The sequence below is a fragment of the Colobus angolensis genome, unplaced genomic scaffold (assembly GCF_000951035.1).
Source record: "Colobus angolensis palliatus isolate OR3802 unplaced genomic scaffold, Cang.pa_1.0 Scaffold16, whole genome shotgun sequence".
NCBI classification, from domain to species: Eukaryota; Metazoa; Chordata; class Mammalia; order Primates; family Cercopithecidae; genus Colobus; species Colobus angolensis.
In genome coordinates this window covers 2,927,718-2,934,381 of record NW_012114710.1, presented here as the reverse complement: position 1 = coordinate 2,934,381, position 6,664 = coordinate 2,927,718, and positions in this window count along the sequence as shown.

Here is a 6,664-nt window from a genome sequence, read left to right as displayed (position 1 = left end):
AGCTACTTGGGAACTGAGGCAGGAGAATCACTTGAACCCAGGAGGCGGAGGTTGCAGTGAGCCGAGATCACGCTGTTGCACTCCAGCCTGGGCAACAGAGTGAGACTCCATCTCAAAAAACAAACAAAAAAACAAAGTGAGGAAGGAAGCATCAAGGTGTGATGTCAACCACCAAAGCTATCTTGAGACCCTCTGAGAAGGCCATACCTGAGGAGAGGAGCACTGAGCATTATTGCATCAATTCTAAATAGGACTTCATCTCTTCTTTCATGAGAAAAATAATTCATCGATTCTGAAAAACAGCATTCATTATCTACCTATGATGCCATTTTTGAAACTTCTCGGGTAAATATTTTTCTATCCCCATCTCACAGATAAAGAAACTCTTTTCAGTTAGGTGACATGCCTCAGCATCCATTGCTAAAAGATGGAAGAATCTAAATTTCAACACAGGTCCTCAAATGTCTCTTGTGATTTCTCTCCGTGCTGCCCCACAGGTAAGGAAAACAAGAATGTCAGCAAATGTCTCTAACAGAAGAAACCTGCGATGTTGCGTGTGGAGTAGTACACTTTGTTCCAGGATTCTATCTCCGTTTAGGGGATGTGTGGGAAGAAGCACTCACAGATAGATATACATTCAAGCCCATGGCCTGCAATCCAGAACCTCTCCTTCTAAAGAGATTTGTAGATGCTTATGGGAGCAAGAATTGCCCAACCTACCACGCTCTCTAGGCAAACGTCGTCGTCTGTTGGAGATTCCAAATGAGGCCCTGGAAAGGCTCCCACATGGGCCATCTGCCAGGCCTCTGATGTCGGCCAACTGCCAAGCTTAGGCTAACGGTTGCTTGTAGTTGGTGGGAGAGCTGTTCCAGAGAACTACTGAGATATAGGCAGCTGATGACAAGGCTGCTCTTTTGTCTCTAGCTGGCCCCACACAGCACCCTGAGCAACCCACTCCAGGGCTCCCCTTGGGAAACCATGTCCTTGGATCATGCTTAGCACTGCCCTTGTTCTAGCCGGGTGTGGTGGCACACGACTGTAATCCCAGCTACTCAGGAGGCTGAGGCAGGAGAATCACTTGAACCCGGGAGGTGGAGGTTGCAGTGAGCCGAGATCGCACCACTGCACTCCAGCCTGGGCAAAAGAGTGAGACTCCATCTCCAAAAAATGGGAAAAAAAAAGAACTGCCCTTATTCATGGCTGGATGTTCAGAGGGTGGAAACATGGAGAAGGTGGTTGTTATAGAAGCACTTGTGCTGTGTGCTTTTAAAGTTTGGGTTGGGGTTAGTTCTGGGAACGTGGTCTACCTTCTTTCTTCCTCCTGTGCCCTCTTCTGACCCTCCACACAACTTTGTACATCAAATGGCAAAAAGTATCCTATTCCTGCCTTAGTTCATTATCTGACCTACAGTAGGACCAGAGGCCTGGGAAATGGGGGAGAAGCCGAGTGTGTGGTAGAACCACAGGCATTCTAGATGCAGGCATGACTGAGAATCACACCCCAGTCCACGGCATGCCACCCACCTAGGACTTCAGAGGAAGCCACTTCCACCACGGCCATCTCCTAGTGAAAGCGACACAGGAGGGCCTGCCTTCCCCTCTGCAGTGCCTCTTGCTGCAAACACTTGGCCGGTGTACATTTGCCAAAGCTCTGAATGTCAGAGCCAAGCTGAAAACCAATGCAAGATCTATCTATCTAAGACAAGGCAGCTATGTGCATGTCCTAAATTATAGTTGCAGAGGGGTAATCCCAGGCTGTTTAGGACAAAGATAACGATCAGAAACCAGGAAAATGGTGGCTTTAATTCAAAAGCCACATTACTAGCAATAAGGTGATAACCATGACAGGATTCCTGTGCAGAGGGTCCTGCACCAGGAAAAAGACAACATTAACTCATTCGTATCTGAAAACATTAGCTATGATGTACTTACTATTATTATCACTATTTTCTAGTGAGGAAACTCTGACTCAGGGAGCTTAAGCAAACTTGCACAAAGTAACTCAGCTAGTGAGTTGGTACCACCAGGATTGGAAGCCGGGAAGTCTGATTCCCAAGTCTAAAAACGTAACCACTCTATCATACTGCATTCTGATTGTATAACGTTTTTGTGCTTATGAGGCATTGTCAGGCCTGTTGTCTGTTGAGAGTTATCATTTTTTTAAATTCCTCCATCTTATTTTGCATAATAGTATCACATCTATTGGTTTATAATAAGTACTATAATAAAATTGTATGTTTTCTGGCCAGGCATAGTGGCTCACACTTGTAATCTCAGCGCTTTGGGAGACTGAGGTAGGAGAATCGCTTGAAGCAAGGAGTTCAAGTCCAGCCTGGGCAACAAGGCGAGATCCATCTCTACTAAAAATTTAAAAAAAAAAAAAAAAAGCTGGGCACAGTGGTGTGCACCTACAGTCCAGCCTGGGCAACAAAGCAAGACCCCGTCTCCACTAAAAAAATTTTTAAAAAGCTGGGCATGGTGGTGCACACCTGTAGTCCCAGCTACATGGGAGGCTGAGGTGGGAAGATTGTTGGAGCCCAGGAGTTTGAGGCTGCAGTGAGCTAGGATCGTGCCACTGTACTCCAGCCTGGGCAACAGAGAAAGACCCCATTTCTTTTAAAAAAAAAAAATCTTTTCCGAATATTTTATAATTTAAATTTTTTCCCACTAAATAAGATCCTATCTGTGCCGTTTCTCCATAATTTTCTAAATACATGACTTTTACTGGGCTAACCAATTTTACCCCAAGGAGGCTGTTGAAAATATGAGATCACATACTCACAAGGGAAGTGGGTTCTCCTTCCCTTACACCATGTTGCTTCTTTTAGGTCACAGTGAGGTTTAGTTTCTTTCAAGACTGTTTCTATTTTATCCGAAATTAAGACCTTGAATTAAGTACTAATTCATTTTCACATCTTAGTGAATGAGATGAAAGGAAACTGAAGTGAGATTTGAGTTTTCTGGTTTTCGCTTTTGGGGAGAGATTTTTTTTTAACACAGGGTCTTCCTGAAGTCCCGGGTCTGTAGGTAGGTGAGCAACCCGTTTCAAGATGAAAAGAAATTTTAAGGGTTTTAAAAGATGTCATTCCAATGCCTTAAACAGTCCTCATAGTCTCATAGTGTTACAGGCAATACTGTGACCTGACTCTTCACATAGTTGCTGTGACATCATAACATCTTTTTTTTTTTTGAGACGGAGTCTTGCTCTGTCGCCCAGGCTGGAGTGCAGTGGCCAGATCTCAGCTCACTGCAAGCTCCGTCTCCCGGGTTCACGCCATTCTCCTGCCTCAGCCTCCCGAGTAGCTGGGACTACAGGTGCCCGCCACCTCACCCGGCTAGTTTTTTGTATTTTTTAGTAGAGATGGGGTTTCACCATGTTAGCCAGGATGGTCTCGATCTCCTGACCTCATGATCCGCCCGTCTCGGCCTCCCAAAGTGCTGGGATTACAGGCTTGAGCCACCACGCCCAGCCCTTTTTTTTTTTTTTTTGAGATGAAGTCTCACTCTTGTCCCCCAGGCTGGAGTGCAGTGGCGCGATCTCGGTTCACTGCAACCTCTGCCTCCTGGGCTCAAGCGATTCTCCTGCCTCAGCCTCCCGAGTAGCTGGGATTACAGGCACCTGCCATCACACCCGAATAATTTTTGTAGTTTTAGTAGAGACGGGATTTCACCATGTTGACCAGGCTGGTCTCATACTCCTGACCTCAGGTGATCTGCCTGCCTTGGCCTCCCAAAGTGCTGGGATTACAGGTGTGAGCCACCGTGCCCAGCCTGTCATAACATCTTTAAGCCTCAGTTTTCTCAACTACAAAATTGAGCCAGTAATATCTACTTCTTGGGTTTAGCAAGATGTTACTAAAATACTAAAGACAGCCAGGCACATTGGTTCATGCCTGTAATACCAGCATGCTGGGAAGCCAAGTCAGGCAGATCACTTGAGTCAAGACCAGGAGTTCACAGGAGTTCAAGACCAGCCTGGGCAACATGGTGAGACTTCTTCTCTATAAAAAATACAAAAAATATACGACAGGCGTGGTGGCATGCACCTGCAGTCCCAGCTACTTGGGAGGCTGAGGTGGGAGGATCACCTGAGCCCAGGAGTTTGAGGCTGCAGTGAGCCACGATCACGCCATTGCACTCCAGCCTGGGTGCCAGAGTGAGACCTTATCACAAACAAAAAAGACCTAACACAACACCTGACACAAGGATGCAAAGAATAACAGCTGCAATTTCCACGATTTCCCTAGTCAGAACTCTACCAGTCACCAGCTGTAACTCTTCTAGATTTGGTTTCCTTGTATGTGTATTTAAATGTCAAAGGGTCCTGCTGACTGGGACTCCCTGTAATTCCACGATGTCCTCTGTCCCCCTGCCGCCCAGCGTGCTGCTGACTGCCCCCACTGGGCTGGTACTCAGACCTTGCCCAGGCTCCTATTAGCAGATTTTCACATCTCTGCCTATATCTACTATCTCCAAGACATCTGCACTGAACTAAGTGTGCCCATTACACACTACTCAAGCAATTGCACAAGTGTCAGGCACACAAAACAGATGTTGGGCTGAAGAAAACTCAACTTGGAAAAGAAAGGGGAGACCCAAGTTTGCCAAAGAATTTTTTAATGTTCTTAATAATCTACAGTTGGCAGAGCTAATGGTTCCCCCAAGCAGTGGAAGTGTCTCTTTTGCATTCTTCCAACACTAGCATGCCCCAGCCCAGAATAACGGCAGCACCACCTCTCTACCCACTGTCATTACATTTGCTTGGAAACTGGACCAAAGAGTGAAGCAAACCAAGGATAAGCTTAGTAAACTATGGGATGCTGAAGGAATAAAATAATAATTACACACTAGCCACTGCTTACCGAACACTTACTGTACATCTAAGTACAACCATGTAGACTTTTAATCCTTACAACAATCCTATGATGTAGGTACCTATTTATGAAGCAGAAACTTTAATTATCTTCATTTTCAGATGAGGGAACTGAGGCAGAGAGAGGTGGGGTGACCTGTCTTCAGAAATCTTCTTCACCACCACTTTATACTGCTGCAAAAAGTGGATACAACACTTCATTCCTTCTGTATCCGTGCCCTTTGCAATACGGCTTTGGAGCTTCTCCCATTCAAATGTGGCATCTATTTCTCCTCCCCTTGAATATGGGGTGACCCTGTGACTTGCTTTGATCCGCAGAATGCAGTGGAGTCCCAGTTCAAGCCCAGGTCTCAGAAACCTTGCATCCCACACCCTCACCATGTCCACAAACAAGCCTAAGGCTCATCTGCTTCAAGTTGACAGACCACGTGGACCAGAGCCCAAGTGTCCCAGCCAAGTCTCCAGACATATGAGAGGGTCCCAACAAGATTAGCAAATGGACCCACAGTTTCTCAAATACCCATATGAAAATCCGGCAGGAGCTGGAAGAGCCACCCAGCTGATCCTAAATTGCTAATACACAGGATTATGATCACTGACTCTGGGGATGATTTGAGGACAGTTATGTCGAATTAGCTAAATAGTCAGTGAGACGGGGGAGAGACATGAGAGGGTAATGTCTAGCAGTCAGTTTTAAGTTGTTATCTGGTCTGGGCTGTAAACCCCCTTAAACCACCCCAACTAGGCCCAAATCTTCCATAAACACACAACCCTGGTGAATGATGCCTTTCCTAGTGCATAGTGGGAGGGGTGGAGAAGGTAATAACAGGAGCGAAGTCGTGGCAGGAAAGATGCAGAGGGGGGCTTCACAGCTTCACAGAGGCAGGAAACCAGAGTGGGAGGTCATCAGGAAGAAAAGCAAATCCCCCAAAGAATTCCTAGAGCAGTGAGGGAGGAGAGATTGGACAAGCCAGAGCATGTGGAATGGGCCTTGGGTGAGTCTGTTGTAATATTAAAGAAAAGGGCAACACTGTCAGGCTGGAGGGCTGGAAACACACCTGCAGCAGACCCCTGCATCCAATTCTCACACCCACCCTGACAGGGAGAGATTTATCACCCTCATTTTATAAGTGAAAAATCCAAGGATTGGAGAGGTTAAGTAACCTCCCCGGGATGACTCACCCGTGAAGTGGTGGAACCAGGTGTGCCTGACTCAGGCTCTCTGAGTAGACCTAATGAGCTGGTCAGAGTTCTGAACGCCTTTTCTCGAAACTCCAAACTCCCAGGCCCTCACTGCACTAGTGAATAGCGCAGAGGGGTGGGGCAGGGAATAACGGGAAAAACAAAGGAAGAAATTGTCAACAAAGAAAAATAAATGTTGTACACGAATGTGGAGGCTTCCAAATTCTTATCTGAAGCGTGAATAAAGTGATCCCAAATCCTCAGATCCAGATTCTCCCATCCCAATCAGCCGCCTGAGACTTTTCACTCCAATGAGCACTCCTGTTGGCTTCCTTGATTTCCCCTCCACTGTTTTCAACAGAAGTCAGTGTGTCAGCTCCTGTGCTCACAACGTCCTTCCCCCCGCTGGAGGGACTGGTCCTCCATCAGGAGCTGAGAAGCAGCCTGGGGTCACATGAACACTTTCCACTCACTCCAGTCACCCAATTCCTCCTCCCCAGAGTTTGTGCTCCGCTCCAAAGCGCAGAGCAAGCCACGCACACACACACAGACACACAAACGTACACACATCACACACTAGCATACACACACCACACACATACACTCACC